Raw genomic sequence first — 17778 nt, forward strand, 5'->3', positions numbered from 1 at the left:
TGTGCTTCAGAAGAATATACAGATACTTCCTAACTCGGATTAACAAAAAATGATTTGTCTTTTTTTTTAAAAAAAAGCTATGTGTTTTATTTATTCACAACCTCCTCTTCCTCCTCCACTTACAGCGTTCAGATAAGTATTCATTATACGCTACCTCAGTTGTTTTGCTGTCTACTGGTGTTTTAATTCTAGAATCCTCCTCAATATACTTCTGGAAACGCCACCTGCCCACAGCTGCCTAAATCCAAGGACCGACATGTGCCTCTTTGTGCCTACACTGTAAGTGGTCAATTATATAACACGTAAACTGAGGAACGCAACTTTTTCAGAAAATGTACGTTCTTATCGTTGGTGTGTAGAATGTATTTGAATGGCGATATACCATCAGAATTTTGGAAAAACATCATCCACACAATTCCCAAAGTCCAAGAATTATCGCACAGTCAGCTCATCAGCTCATACATACAAGTTGTTGACAAGAATAATATACAAGAATGGAAAAGAAAACTGAGGATCTGTTGGATGGCAATCAGTTTAGCTTTAGGAAAGGAAAAGGCAGCAGAGAGGCAGTTCCTTTACTGCAGTTGATAATGGAAGCAAGACTAAATAAACATCTAGATACATTCATAGGATTTGTCGACTTGGAAAAAGCGTTCGACAGTGTCAAGTGGTGCAAAATAATCGAAATTCTGAGTAAAATAGATACACGCTACGGGGAAAGATGGGTAATATGCAATACATATGACCGCCAAGAGAGAATAATAAGACTGGAAGACAGGGATGTAGTTTCTCGCTCCTACTGTTCAATCTGTACATCGAAGAAGCAATGATGGAAATAAAAGAAAGATTCTAGAGTGGAATAAAAATTCAGTGACACAATTCACTAACGACATTGCTATCTTCAGTGAAACTGAGTTACAGGAACTGTTGAACGGAATGAACAATTTCATGAGTACAAAATATGGACTGAGAGTAAATCGAAGAAAGACGAAAGTACTGTAATTAGAAGTAGCAGAAATGAGAACAGTGAAAAACCTAACATCAGGACTGATGTTCATGGAGTAGATGAAGTTAGGAATCCTGCTACCTAGGCAGTAAAATAACCTAGATGGGCGGAAGCGAGGAGGACATCAAGAGCAGTCTAGCGCTGGCAAAAAGGCATGCACAAGAGAAATATTCTCGTATCAATCTGGGGAAGAAATTTCTGAGAATGTACACTCTGAGCACAGCGTTGTATGGTAGCGAAACATGGACTGTTGGAAAATCTGAACAGAGGAGAATCGAAGCATCTGAGATCTGGTGCTACAGAAGAATGTTAGATGGAGTGATAAGGCTAGGAATGAGGAGGTTTCCGCAGATCGACGAGGGAATGAATATATGTAAAACACTGGCAATAAGAAGGGACAGGGTGGTAGAATATCTGTTAAGACATCACGGAGTACATTCCATGGAATTAGAGGGAATTGTGGAGGGTAAAAAATGTAGAGGAAGACAGAGATTGGAATACATCCAGCAATTAATTCAGGTCAGAGGATGCAAGTGCTACTTTGAGATGAAGAGGTTAGCACAGGAGAGGAATTCGTGGTGGGCTACATCAAACCAGTCAGGAGACCGAGGGCTCAAAAACAAAACAAAAAAGTTCTTCATTGCGACGTCTATTTGACAACTCTTTTTTATGTACAGACACATGTGAGCGCAGCATATCAGTGTCAGAGCTTGGTGCTGAGCTGCCTCAGCCAGCCAGGCCCAGACCAGTAGCAGCACAATCTGCTGGCAATACTGCAGCAGTGTCGGCAGTACTCTTCAGATAATGGCAGTTGGTGAATGCCTGCGATTGCCTGCAGTTGAACGAGTAGGTAGCAGTTCTACCGTTAATAGGGAAGTCCTGCAAACAATTGAAAAAATATTCTCTGGGTGTGCTCTGGCCCATGTCAGCCTCGAAAACGATATAGTGCACTGAAAGATAATAAGATCAGCATGATAGTGCTGCTGCAAGGCGGCAAGAAAATAGCTTTCTTTTCATCACAAGATGCCATGTCGCCCGCATCTCGTGGTCGTGCGGTAGCGTTCTCGCTTCCCACGCCCGGGTTCCCGGGTTCGATTCCCGGCGGGGTCAGGGATTTTCCCTGCCTCGTGATGGCTGGGTGTTGTGTGATGTCCTTAGGTTAGTTAGGTTTAAGTAGTTCTAAGTTCTAGGGGACTGATGACCATAGATGTTAAGTCCCATAGTGCTCAGAGCCATTTTTTTGATGCCATGTCATAATAGTTGGCAGCCACTGGCTCACTCGTCCCTATGCTTGCAGGAATCAACCTTCCTAGGCAGCGATTAGCGCTATTGTTTCCTATTGGCTGAAATATGCTGCTCTCGCCTATAAAAAGGGCTGCTTCGGCGTGGAATGGATGGTCATTCTGATCCGCTTGCTGACAGGAGCCCCTTATCTTTTTGCTGCTAGTGAGTACACTGGCCAGAGTGACTCTCTGGTGGTTCTCAGTAGGTATCCCAGTATTCATTACCTTTGAGTAGACTGACAGGCCGACTTTCTAGTGTTTCCCTGTAGTAACCATCCCAGCGTTTCCCTCTATCCTCTATTGCGTAGACTGGCAGGAGCAGCTCTCTAGTAACCATCCCAGCATTTCCTTCATTGCCACTGCTATCAGCCCTGTTCTTTTTTCCCTTCGTACCTAAACCCTGTCAGTGCTTTGTACACAATGAATCGTAGGATTACTGCTGCTGGCGACGAACGTGCCTCTTACAAGTGACCCAGTTTGGCCTCTGACGATGATTCTACAAGTATATGGAGGTGATTCCTATTCATGTTTTTTGTGTGTGTATTTCTTTTTTTAGCTGCAATCTGATGACTAATTTGTTTCTCTCCTTCTTCTCCTGTTGCAGTTGGGAGCTTACCATTACCGCTGTTGAGCGACAGTGCTCTCTAGGGTCTTGCAAAGCAACTAGCTGTTCCAAAGTGTGGTGGCTGGATAAATCGATTCATGTGAAAATAAACACCTATCTCTCTTTCTCTCTCCGTTTCCATACGTGTGAATAATGCAGTTATGGAACGTTATGGTTTTATGTCTGTTGTAGGAGTCTTAGACAAGATAGTGGTCATGACTATGGATTTGGTCTGCAGACCATAGACACCATAGTAATTACCTATAATGTTGTTGATGATGATGATGATGATTACGATATGCAGGAGATCTCTGTATTCGAGCCAGTGCCTTTCTACGCAGTGAGATCATGGGGATGACACCAGTCATTGAGGAACAAATACATGAGTAGTAGTTCTTTCTAGTCTTCTTGTTCTACAATAATAATTCACTACACAACTGCATGCCTTCATTATTAACGTGATGTGTTCTTATCGGCTTATAGGTGAACTAGATGATAATGATGAATCCCAGGCGAATGTTTTGAGACAGTCTATGAGTCCATTCTCCAACATAAGCTAGTTGGGAATGACACCAGTCATCAAGAGAGCTAGACTGACTAGAGAGAGCAGTCAATTGGATCCGTGGATTGATTTGGATGCTGCGAATTTTCACTATAAGTAGACACAATAAGATGCCTACATATATCTTTATTTTAAAAATTATGCATGATATTTAATATTTTTCCGTATTTCTGTGCAGCTGACATGGGGAAGACAATAGGTGGTGGATTTGCATGTCGAGCAGCTGACCCAAGGATGGTGTACCCACGGCTGGATGTACAGCAACCCAGTGTGCCATCTCTGATGATCTACCTCCAGATTGGCCCATCATCGTGATGTATCCATGGCTGGACAGGCAGCAGTCCCGTTCGTCATCTGCTATTTTGTACACAAGGCCAGATGTGCAGCAGGCTGATCCATCATCTGCAATGACATACCTGTGACCAGTTTGCAGCAGTAGTCTGATGTGACATCCACGATGTACCCATGGCCAGCTGTGCAGCAGCAGCCCATTCTGTCATCCGCATCACAGCCAGACTGACGATGCTACATCATCGTGGCAATGCATCATTTCGTATACCACCACCACCATGAGAGATCATTGAGACATCACTTTGGGTCTAGCAGCAACAGCACTCCACCCACACTGTTGCAGATCACGAAGTAGGTTCTGCAGCTGCACTGGGCAACTCAGTGGTTGCTGGCACATTTGAGGACAGGATTTCAAGTGCCCACATTGATAACTCGAATGTGGGCTACCAAAATCTTACCACTTTCCTTAATCATTGCCTGGGAGTTATGTTAAGGGAGCTTCCCAGACACATCAATGACTGTGGTATCCTGTCGCTATGCGCAAAGCAGATCGTTATATAAACTAACGCATCCACCAAAAGAGGACAATGTTACTAGTGCTGAGAAGAAGAGCGTCTTTCAAATTTGAGGGAGAAATGGTTTGACATTGTGGTGCAAGTCAATCACATAGAGGTTCAACACTTTTAAGAAAATTGTTATACTGGACCATTTTCCGAAATTCAGCAAAACGCGTCCTTAAGGTACTCAGTCGTGTACTTCCTTCAATATATACATACTCGCATGTCTTTCATCCACTTATTGGGGGTAAAGTTTCATACACCCTGTTTGTTGACAAGCCATAAGATGGAGATGACCTTGAGCACACTGTGCAGATCAGAGAAGTCAAGCACAAAGTAAATGGATTCCTTTACGGATTCCTTTACTTTTCCAAATTAGCTAGTTGGCACCCCAAACACATAGAACCGTAGCTAATCTCTTAGGGCGAGCGGCAACTTTATGTGTGGTATAACACTATACTGCATCATGTATTATATCAACATACAGTGTATTACCAATTACGATATTATGATGCAGTTAATGTTACCCACTGGGAGGATTTTAGTAAATAGACCGTGAGTTACCTAATGGGTTTCGATTATTGAACCTGAATTTAGTATAACAGAAGGAACCTGAAAGCTGAAGATTGAAATTTGGAAAATTTCTTAAGTAACCAAGTTTCCTTAAATGAAATAAAATACGGCCGCCAGCCTAATTAGGCGTAGTAATATGAAACATTACTTTTAAAGAATCTGTATTGAATTTTGGTAAAGGAAAGCTACCATTACTTCTTTCGCAGAGAAGTGCAATGAAACTCTAATAAAATAAGTGTTATGGTGAATACTAGCAGTCATAAATACTATGTGGAAGCTCTCACAGACACAATTGACACTTTATCTCTTCTCAACAGTAATACTTTGTCATATATAAATTATCTTATCATCAAATGTTGTGAAAGACACTACTAAACCAAAAATGGATATAAAAACAGTCCTTTTTCAATAGTTACTTTTCATATAGTACAAATATAATTAAAAGTCACTGGCAATAGGATTTTTAAACTCACTATGAAGCAATCTTCTTTCTATTTTTGTGAATAAAAGCAATTACTGTAACTGTACCTTTCATAGGCAAAGACTTAGGTGGGGCCCTCAAACTGTCTTTCCAATTTTTACTACACAAAGCATACAAAACTCAAAATTTACTTCAACTGCAATTAATATATTCATTATTCATGTAGGTTTATTCATTTTAAGCAACTCAAAGTTGGGGACTCTTAAACTGTTCATTACCATTAAACAAACTAAACACAATTTCTGAGGTAATTTGTAAGGTGCAAAATTTTGGTATTATTCTTTTATTCAAATTTCACTCACCTTGCAGGTCTTTTAAAACAGTTAATGCCAGTGATTTTTCATACAGTTCTTAAATATGACTTTAAATGTATTTTACTCTAACTTCAAAATAACGTGCTTCATTTTGTCATTAGCACAACCAGTAATTTTCACTGGCAGAATTAAAAGCAGTCAATCTTTGAAGCACAAATACTTTCAATTAAAAACAAATCAAACATTATGGAGGTTTTCATAAATTCAATACTAACTACCTCCTTGATTTCAGTGAAACACACAGTATTTCTATATCTCTTGTTGCATTCAGAATTGTGCAAATAATCAACCATTTATTTGCATTAGATTTTAACACACTGGATACTGGGATGTCAGTATTTATGTGGAATGGATGCTAAGAGGTATCATGAGAGGAACCAAATCAAGGATCGGACACAAGTTTCACACAATTTGCCTGATTATAGCAAATTAAACAACACTTAAATGTACTGGTTCATATTTTGACAAAATTCTGACCTCTTATAACTGCCAAAGTGATTGTGCAATATCGGTGGAGAGTTCATAATGGCTACTGGTCTCTGCTTTGGATGTAATTGGCTCTATTATCTTCCTCTTGGCGACGACATTTCCAACATTAGAGCCATTTCCATTAATAGAGCACCATTTTATAGCCGTACACACATTTGAGGCCTTTCCATAATACATCCAGTTACTGGAAACCTCACCCGGCACCTGCGCAGCTCACTCTACTGCTGCTCAGACCAAACTGTCCAGCAGCTAGCTGCCGAATGACTCCTATTCCACCTTTTAGGCCGCGCCAACCACATTTTGGCATGCGCCAACTCACTTCCATTGCAAATGGAAAGTACTGTTGCTTTTCATTTTATACAGTTCAAGTCCCTAGGTATGAACCAACTTATACATAGCTGTAAACAAACAGTTTTTAAAAAATCTTAATATTTAAACAGATTAACATGTCGACACAAAAGCCAAATAATTATATAATATTTTCCTCCAATTAGTACAAAGAATTTATAGTAAAGAGAAAACATTTTACACAACTTTCCACTTCATTACAATAGGTCAAAGACATTACATAGTGAAAAATACATAATTAGTACAAAATATTTACAGTATTAATTATGATGTTACATTGGATCAGAAAAATGTACCACCTACTTTCACCCAAAACCTCAAAACGTAACTGACAAAGTTATTTTTTGCGGTAGATGCCTCAACTCTTTTAGTGAGAGTGAATTTCTAGAAAGTTTAAGGAGCTCACCACCAGGAGCAATGTGTCTACGTCACTAGTGGGGACTCTGAATGCCTTGTAGCTCCTGTGGTTCATTGTGAAGATGACCCTCTGCCTCTCATACTACATTCACAGAACGACATATAGCATATATGGATGATGTCAAGTAGAGTGCTCATGTGACTCCAAGCACAACAAATTCAAATCTTATATTGGGGATAATTGTATGAGATGGTCGCTTGCTGAACTCGAAAACTTTCTGTGGGAAGCTGATGTGATCTATCACATGTCTTCATGACTGACTTGGAGCAGAATGGTGCGTTGTATGAGCAGGCATTTGAGTGCTACATTTGTGAGCTTCCGTTACATAGAGAAGCAGAAACTCCATATCGAGATCATTGTCATCTAATGGGAAAGTTATGTAGTGCAGCTCACAATGCATACAACTTGAAGTACCAACTGCCACAGCACATACTCATATTTTTCCACAGTTTGGGCAATCATAATGCCCATTTTCTCGTTCAATACTTGGGTAATTTTGGTTGAAGGGTGATAAGGTCAGTGTCATTCCTTACATCACTGAGAAGTACATTAGGTTCTACAAGAGAATCACGCCAAGACTAAATCTCTGATTCTTAGATTCAGTGCAATTCATGCAGACGTCCCTTCAGAAACTTGCTGAGAGATGCATCATGAGGATATGTATACCACTAGAACATATACCGATGATGCATAGTTTCCACTTGTGACAAAGAAAGGGTCTTTCCATACAAATACCTAGATTCTATTGAGAGACTCTATGAAAGCAAATTGCCCGACATAGCCACGTTCTTCAGTAAACCACAGCAGATGCAGCGTATGAGCACACCGTGAATGTTTGGAACGAGTTTGGCATCCCTGACTTAGGAGAATATGCTAGATTGTAGATGTATACAGATGCACACGTCTCTTGGACATCTTCAAGAGTTCCAGAGACAGTGCCTGCACATATACATCTGGATCCTACCTTCTGTTTCACCATACCTGAGCTATCGGTGGTAGAAAACGTTTACAGAAGATGCACATCAGCATAAAACTGTTAACCAATGTTGATATGCTGCTCTTCTTTGAACACGGGATTTTCAGGGAACATTGGTAGTGTGTTCACAGGTCCTTGAGGGTGAATAACACACAAATGAGTGAGGAGGCATGCAGGCTACCTGACGATTTAAGTTACATCCTTTAATGGATGTAAACAACCTCTACTGGTACACGTTCCAACAAACACTACCGTTTGGTGGGTTCTGATGGTTGCCTGCAGATGTCATCACTTTGAAGGAAAGAGTCCGTGATAAGGCTGAGGATTCTGAAGAGGGGTATGTCCTGGAGGCATAACTGGAATATCCCATCCGTTTACATGATGAGTACAGCGACTTGCCCCTATGTCCTGAGCACCCAGTTTCGTGAAATGGTTCTATCCCAAAGCTGTTGATAGTGCTGAGGAACAAACAACGCTATGTTTTGCAGCACAGAAATCTCCAGCAATGTCTCAGGTTGAGGATGGAACTTGTTAGTATAACCTACAGAATTTCCTTCAACCAGAATTTCTGGTTGTTGGAGTATATTGACGTTAACATCGAATAGAGGGTTCTTGTGATGTGTGATTTTAAAAAAGATTTTTACAAGTCAGTCAACAATTCGGTTTCAGTAAAAAATATTGAAAATGTTAGGGAATACTGCAAAAGACATTAAGTTTACTGGTGGGATGGGGAGGGGTCATTATGGCGGAAGACATTACGTCGCCAGACCAAAATTCAAGCAGGTCGCCATATTCAATGATGGGTTAGTCACTGCAGAGATGGCCAAGGTTCCATTGCAGTTCATGAGTCCTGCCTATATTGGTATGAGTGTTCTGGACCTCTCCAAACACCACATATATGGATTGTACTAGTAGTTTGAATGGAGAACTTTGCTAATCCCGAGTTACTTTATATGGATAAAGGCAGTTTCCTCTACTGGGTGAAAACCTGTGATATGTATAAAGTAATTAGGTACGATCCCCAAACATTCGACACATCTGGAAATGTGGCCGATAATCCTTTTGGAATTACAACTCAAAACAAGTTTATCAGCCTGATGAAAGACGAGGCGAATGGATATCAGATTGTGAGTTTGTGGGACACAGACCTAAGATATATGCATACCATAAAGATGCAGATGCCACCCAGAGAAGGTTAAGGGTGTGCACTGTAGGGCCACAAAAGGCCCTCACAACTGAAGATTGCAGTAGATGTCTCCTTGAGTGCATTTGCACAGCTCCACATATGTTGTAACAGGTAATATTTCTTTTGAGAGGCTGTGAGATACGTACTGCACTGCAGGTGCAAGTAAGGCTGTCCCATCATGGCGACAATTGGTTTATATATGGAGATGGGAATGGGATCAACGTCCTACCATACTCACACTATTCATTGGAGTGACTGAGTGTGTAACTGTGTATACATTTGTAAACAGTTGATCTGTATGTGTGATAGTGTGCAGAACAGTTTGATGAACTGCTTTCATAGTTGTGTATGTGTGTGTGTGTGTGTGTGTGTGTGTGTGTGTGTGTGAGTAAGTGAGTGAGTGAGTGAGTGTGAATGTGAATGGTTCTTTCTTCACCTGACTCTGGTAGTCCCTGTTTCCCATGTATGTATATAGAAAAGAAATGATTGAAATACAAATAGAAAGAAATGATCGTAAATGTGAATACTGTATACACTGAAAGATAAATGTATGCTGTATATATATATTAAATGTTGATGTAACCAGTCAGAAGGAACATGTAAATAGACAAATGATGCGAAATGTAGTATTTAATTCTTCTTCTTTTTGTCCCTATAGTCATAGGCCAGAAAAAAGTTAAAATTACTTTTAAATAAACTTAATGTTTATGTATATGCATAAACTGAAAATTATTGTATATAAAAGTACTGTATGAATAACAGATGATTGTAAATAAAAAACTGTGTAACACTCATATTTCTAAAAAGAAAAAATATATGTAAATAATAACAATACAGGGTGAGTCACCTAACGTTACCGCTGGATATATTTCGTAAACCACATCAAATACTGACGAACCGATTCCACAGACCAAACCTGAGGAGAGCGGCTAGTGTAATTGGTTAATACAAACCATAAAAAATGCACGGAAGTATGTTTTTTAACACAAACCTACGTTTTTTTAAATGGAACTCCGTTAGTTTTGTTAGCACATCTGAACATATAAACAAATACGTAATCAGTGCCGTTTGTTGCATTGTAAAATGTTATTTACATCCGGAGATATTGTAACCTAAAGTTGACGCTTGAATACCACTCCTCCGCTGTTCGATCGTGTGTATCGGAGAGCACCGAATTACGTAGGGATCCAAAGGGAACGGTGATGGACCTTAGGTACAGAAGAGACTGGAACAGCACATTACGTCCACATGCTAACACCTTTTTATTGGTCTTTTTCACTGACGCACATGTACATTACCATGAGGGGTGAGGTAGACGTACACACGTGGTTTCCGTTTTCAATTACGGAGTGGAATAGAGTGTGTCCCGACATGTCAAGCCAATAGATGTTCAATGTGGTGGCCATCATTTGCTGCACACAAGTGTAATCTGTGGCGTAATGAATGTCGTACACGCCGCAGTTCATCTGCTGTAATGCATTACTGGTCTGTGGACAATCCTCGCTGGCTCAGACAGGTAGAGCGACAACGACCGTGGACTGTAAATGTATGGTGCGGAATCATTGGTGACCATCTCATTGGTCCTCACTTCATTGCAGGGGCCCAAACAGCTGCAACATACATCGCGTTTCTATAGAATGATCTGCCAACGTTGCTCGAAAATGTCCCACTGGAAACGCGTCGACGTATGCGGTATCAGCATGATGGTGCACCTGCACATTCCGCAATTAACACTAGGCTGACCCTTGGCAAGATGTTCGACGGGCGTTTCATAGGACCCGGAGGACGCATAAATTGGCCAGCCCGTTCTCCTGATCTTACACCTCTGGACTTTTTCTGTGGGGTACGTTAAAGGAGAATGTGTACCGTGATGTGCCTACAACCCCAGAGGATATGAAACAACGTATTGTGGCAGCCTGCGGCGACATTACACCAGATGTACTGCGGCGTGTACGACATTCATTACGCCAGAGATTGCAATTGTGTGCAGCAAATGATGGCCACCACATTGAACATCTATTGGCCTGACATGTCGGGACACACTCTATTCCACTCCGTAATTGAAAACGGAAACTACGTGTGTACGTCTACCTCACCCCTCATGGTAATGTACATGTGCGTCAGTGAAAAAGACCAATACAAAGGTGTTATCATGTGGACGTAATGTGCTGTTCCAGTCTCTTCTGTACCTAATGTCCATCACCGTTCCCTTTGGATCCCTACGTAATTCGATGCTCTCCGATACACACGATCGAACAGCGGAGGAGTGGTATTCAAGCGTCAACTTTAGTTTACAATATCTCCGGATGTAATTAACATTTTACAATGCAACAAACTGCACTGATTACGTATTTGTTTATATGTTCAGATGTGCTAACAAAACTAACGGGGTTCCACTTTAAAAAACGTAGGTTTGTGTTAAAAAACATACTTCCGTGCACTTTTTTATGGTTTGTATTAACCAATTACACTAGCCCCTCTCCTCACGTTCGGTCTGTGGAATCGGTTCGTCAGTATTTGATGTGGTTTACGAAATATATCCAGCGGTAACGTTAGGTGACTCACCCTGTATAAGTATTTAAAAATGAACTAGTTTATAAGGCATTATTAGTTAATTTCTTATATCACTGTTATTATCTGTAAACTCTGTCACTATAGAATTATTGCTAATTTGTTTATAACAAGCCTGAACCTCTCTCCCACTATGCTCAGACATTGAATTAAGAGGCCCGCACCGTTGAGCTAGTTATAAGAAGCGATAAGGGGGAGGAGAGGTAGCTCAAATCAGTACTGAGTTATTACATTACCTCGAATATAGCTCGCACAACTGCCTAAGGTGTGTGGGAGCTTTGCTGTGTGACCTTGATGAATTCCCTGGGGTGAGGGGGGCGGATGGGGGTGTCCTTGAATACAAGTTGCCCAAATGTGTAACCTGACACTGGAAGTCCTTATCAGTGACCCTGAAATGAATGAGTTATTTGTGATACTGAGCTTGTACTCTCGCTAATAACCTACTGGTATGTAGTATGCACTTTCAACAAAGTCACTGGTTTTGGAATTGTCATTACAGGTATAACTGCCACCAGACGGTGTCTGAAAAACTGGTGTAGACACTAAACAGGAGACATGAGAAACGGATCGTTGCAGCAACCACATATTCGTGGCTCTTACACCTACTATATGTCCAAGTAGCAACCGATCAGGGAGAAACGATGACAGGTGTTCCGCAAATATGTGGGATGGTGCGTTACATGGATCCAGATAAAGAGCTAAAATATAGGCGTTTGTGCTGAAGAAGAGCTGTATATCACTGACCAAAAGCATTAGAACATCTTCAGTACTTTCCCCTTTACGGAAACCCACCTTATGGCCTCAAACTTGGTATTGGTATTCAAGCCATCATGATAACCAGAATTTGTGCATTCTTTCCAATACCTTGTAAGGTAATTGTAACAATGTTGCACGTGGTTGTGGTGCCATCACATCAGGAGTTTTCTGTGGTTTGGCTACAGGTGTTATCCTGCCTTTCTTCAGAAAGTTAATATTGTTATGTTCAGTCCATATTTTATTTTTAAATGCCGAGTAGGTATTATTGTCCTTCATATTGCTAGAATGGTGAAGAAACTTCAAGCACCTCCTATTACCTTATAATGCAGTCCATACAGAGCTCTAAGCTTCCTTCCACATGTAAATCTCTTTTCCCTCTCTACATCGAGGTTGCAGTCCTACACGCTCCTGCTCAGCTCGCTGTTCCTTGCCTTTCCTTTTCCAAACAATTCGTTATATAAAATAATCTCAAAATTCATTTTCAGAACCAATGAAATCCTACTCCTCAACCATCTCTATTCGCTGGTAGCCCCAAAAATCTCCTACTGTTATCATTAAAAACTAATTGAGAAGCAATGGAAAATTTGTATTTATTATGTAATTATAAACAACCTGGCTTTATATCTTTTAAAAAACCTAAAGCGAATCATCCATATTTCCACTTATAAAGTGCATGAATTTTAATACTTTAATTACTTACAACATCTGTACACTTTTTGATACACTGCAGTTAAAGAAAAGACGTTACTGTTGACGCTGACCATACACCCATGTGATCAGAGGGTTGCACAACAACGACAAATGAACACATCTGTATCAGAATGTCCCTGGGATCTTAAGTGTGATCACGGACAGAGATCGACAGACAGCTTAACTCCAAAAAAAGCATCCACCCACTAAAGCATGCTAAGCCAGAAGTTAGATACTTCTGACGTCTCTAGCTGAGCCACTAGGACCACTGGCTAGCAGTCTGGAAGCACTCCGTCTAACATTGTGCCTTGGTCTATTTATGACCGTCCGTCGAGTTTCAGAAGACGACTGCGCGAGCCTCCGAGACGTACAGGAAAACGATTCATATCAGTGGACTGAGCACCTCTCGCAATTTACATTCGTTTTTGACGCAATACGTAGCACTAGGGGGCATGCAAGCCAGAATATGTAGCCAAATCATCCGCTCCGTATTTCCATATCGAATTAGATCGGACCTGCAGGCTGGCAATCCAATGAACAGGTTTCTAAAGCAGGCTGCTGTTGTGCCTTCCTGGAAAATTCTTGCCAATGACTTCAATGAAGCCGGCCGCGGTGGCCGAGCGGTTCTAGGCGCTACAGTCTGGAACCGCGCGATCGCAACGGTCGCAGGTTCGAATCCTGCCTCGGGCATGGATGTGTGTGATGTCCTTAGGTTAGTTAGGTTTAATTAGTTCTAAGTTCTAGGGACTGATGACCTTAGAAGTTAAGTCCCATAGTGCTCAGAGCCATTTTGACTTCAATGAACTGTACGCAAATACTGACATTTGGCGCGTCGAACAGTGTCTGTATTGAGCATCTGCAATGCAAGTAACAAACTTGGAGAGATTTTCTATCCACTGATAGAGTCCGTTAAGTAAGATCGTTGTCGTATTACTCAGTAAATAAATGTATTTGACAAGAAACTAAAACATGTACATACATAACATATAAACAACAGAAAAATACAATTTCAGCTAATAATACGTCCAGTCACCCAATAATTGGTTGGCATCTCCAAGGCATGCTTGAAACAAAATTTTCCAAGTATTCACGTGGAAGAAAACTCCAAATGCGTCGAATATGCGTTGGCAGCGGTTTAAATGCTAATTTTGTTCACACGTGACGCAATGTTAAGAATGTGTTTCCCGAACAAAGTTTAATAATAATTTTATCAACTTTTGGAAAGTGACTGAGCCACGTTCTTCAAAATCATCCACGTTTTAACCAATTTATAGCGTATCATCAACTTTTGAACAAAATATTGATTTCCTCATATATTTAGACACCGCAACATGACTCATTTTCGAGCCTTTGGGGTGGCAGCAGAGAAACACAGCGTCAAAACGCGACGTTGAGCTGCACTAACGTCTCTTCTTGTTTGCAGTAGTGTTTTTGGAACATATACTGTATTCGAACATTCTGAAGTACCTCGAAGAAAACGATTTGTTGACACATAGTCAGCACGGTTTCAGAAAATATCGTTCTTGTGAGACACAACTAGCTTTTATACCCAGGAAGTAATAAGTGCTATCGACAGGGGATGTCAAATTGACTCCATATTTTTAGATTTTCAGAGGGCTTTCGACACCGTTCCTCCCAAGCGTCTTCTAACCCAACTTTGTGCCTATGAAATATCGCCTCAGTTGCGCGACTGGATTCGTGATTTCCTGTCAGAAAGGTCACAGTTCGTAGTAACAGACGGAAATCATCGATTAACACAGAAGTAATATCCGGCGTTTCCCAAGGAACTGTTATAGGCCCTCTATTGTTCCTGATCTATATTAACGACATCGAAGACAATCTGAGTAGCCGTCTTAGATTGTTTGCAGATGGTGCTGTCATTTGCAGTCTTTTAAAGTCATCAGATGATCAAAATGAGTTGCAAAATCATTTAGATAAGATATGTGTATGGTGCGAAAAGTGGCAATTGACCCAGAATAAGGAAAAGTGTGAAGTTATTCACATGAGTACTAAAAGAAATCAGCTAAATTTCGATTACGCGATAAGTCACACAAGTCTGAAGGCTGTAAATTCAATTACATAGTTAGGGATTACAATTACAAATGACCTAAATTGGAACGATCACATTGATAATATTGTGGGTAGAGCAAACCAAAGACTGCGATTCATTGACAGAACACTTTAAAGGTGCAAAAGGTCTACTAAAGAGACTGCTTACACCACGCTGGTCCGCCCTATTCTGGAATATTGCTGTGCGGTGTGGAATCCGCATCAGGTGGGACTGTCGGATGACATCGAAAAAGTACAAAGAAGGGCAGCTCGTTTTGTACTATCGCGAAATAGGGGAGATAGTGTCACAGACATGATACGTGAATTGGACTGGCAGTCATTAAAATAAAGGCGTTTTTCGTTGCGACGGGATCTTCTCATGAACTTTCAGTCACCAGTTTTCGCCTCCAATTGCGAAAACATTCTGTTGGCACCCACCTACATAGGGAGAAGTGATCATCACGATAAAATAAGAGAAATCAGGGCTCGGACAGAAAAATTTAAGTGCTCGTTTTTCCCGCGTGCCATTGGAGAGTGGAACGGTAGAGAGCTTGAAGGTGGTTCACTGAACCCTCTGCCAGGCACTTTATTGTGAATATCAGTGTAATCACGTAAATGTAGATGTCTCTTGGCTGAGAATTCAAAGTAAATTAATACTTTACGGACATTCACGAAGGACGACGGTTCCTTCTATTGGGCTGTGGAAGAACTAAGGTGATATCTTTCACCATCTGTGTGTAGTGTCAATCACGGTCTTACTTAACAGAGTGTATGTGTCTCATTTCTTCATGTCACAGTTTTCTCACAGCCGTCTTTTGAAACACTAGGGTGCTTACGAATAACCCAGTACTTCCTCTCTTACAATCTTTTATGTCCATGAAGGGACAACGAAACATTCAGATATAGAAGCTGTCGACGTAGATGCTCCATCCCCTCTCGTAAGCCCTCCGACAAATGTGGCAGTGGGAAGTGTTAAGTGGCACCAGGAGCGAAGTACATTACTTGTAGTAGTACGAGACAGGAACACTTTTACCCTGTTTAACGTAATCAGGATAGCCTATGGATTTGGTGTCCTGTTTCAAGCTTAATCGCTGCTTGACTTCGTAGATGGAATATCAGATGAGTCTGATTCCTATGATGACCAGGATCAAATCCGCCGTAACATTCCTAGCATGATTGATGAACGACTTGGAGCAAAATCTAATCATAGGAATGACAGAAATAAAACTACCCTTGTTTGTAGAGATGAAGTAAAAACCATGTGGAGAGTACTGAAAGAAAGGAAATAATTCGCTGCTAATAAATAAATAAAAGAAAGAGTAACCAGGAGTAAATTTTCTGATAATTAGGACGAAGGGGTAACAGGAGGCAGTTCGCAGAAGGCGTGGTGATATGATCAAACTACCCGTGTTCCAGCAGTATTGTATATTGATGTGGCATCAATCTACAGTTGTAAATAAATGTATATGCAAGTCACAGGTCGTTTCTCTGACCAATAATCGTGTCGCAGTTTGCGGATGCCATTACATGCCAGAATGGTCGTCCCAGGACGGCGTGCGCAGGATTTGGAATGGGTATTACCTCGGCAGTCGTGGAATCAGAAATGCTCCATTAGCAACATCATTCTTCATTCAGTGAGACTCCCGTACAGAGTCTAACGGCAGCAAACCGATAGCGTGCGATGACCCCCAGGCAGCAGTGGCTGCCGTGCCGTGGCAAAGCACACGACGGCGTGCTCGGCTCGTGCCAGGGTGAAGACGCAAAGGCTGCTGAAAGCTGCCTGAGCGAAGTAGTAGAGGGTGATGCAAGACTGACGTCAGGCGCCTGGCAGACTGCAGAACACCCGGCCATTGCAGCGGGCGATCGCTCAGGCGTGAGACACGCTGACGGGCACGCACCGAACCCAGGACCTCTTGGTGGCGCCCCGTGACCGTATGACGTCGTACGGGTAGTCCCCTCTTGACAGCACCGGGTCGAGAGTCGACCTAGCCAGGTCTGGAAGCGGCTCGTGGACCAGTGGCTAGCAGATGATCGGCTAGACGTAGTCATAGCTGATTGGCCCACATGGGACAGACGGCTGGCGTGGAGTATGTCACGGCGTCGACTGCAGTAGCAGAAAAGATGCTGTTATGGCTCAACGAACCTTACACCAGTGGGTCATCACACCCCCAGCTATCGGGACGAAAATTGAGACATCTAATAACACTGTTGTAGACCCATTGGTCTCGATTGATTTTGTGCGACGTAAGAGATGGAACGGTGGCTGAAAAAAATATGGTTGGCGCAGTAACTGATAGCGGAAACATAAGGGGGAGGAGAACTTTGAGACACTCTATGGATAGAGTAGTGAGAAAGGTCGTAATAACCTCTGAGGTTAGGTGTAGGGAGCTGAAAAATTCTTTGCTACACTAGGTGGCCGGAAAATAAGAGAGACAACAAATGTAAAGAGACATAAGCCCATGTTGTCGACGAAATACTTCGAGTTTCATAACTGCCTCGCTGAAGATGATAGGCGGTGAGGGACAGCGCCACGAGTGTCGACAGACGATGGCGGCACAAAGACTAACGAGATGATGACGGTGATACGAAAACTGCGAAAATGTTAGGCAATGACGGTGATTACA

General features: G+C 41.6%; 1 protein-coding gene across 1 annotated transcript in view; it reads left to right on the top strand.

Moving 5' to 3' along the window:
• LOC126252512 (uncharacterized) overlaps positions 1-17778 on the top strand; it is a 302643-nt gene that overhangs the window by 179868 nt on the left and 104997 nt on the right. The window lies entirely within an intron of this gene.

This window comes from Schistocerca nitens, chromosome 4 (assembly GCF_023898315.1).
Source record: "Schistocerca nitens isolate TAMUIC-IGC-003100 chromosome 4, iqSchNite1.1, whole genome shotgun sequence".
Classification (NCBI taxonomy): Eukaryota; Metazoa; Arthropoda; class Insecta; order Orthoptera; family Acrididae; genus Schistocerca; species Schistocerca nitens.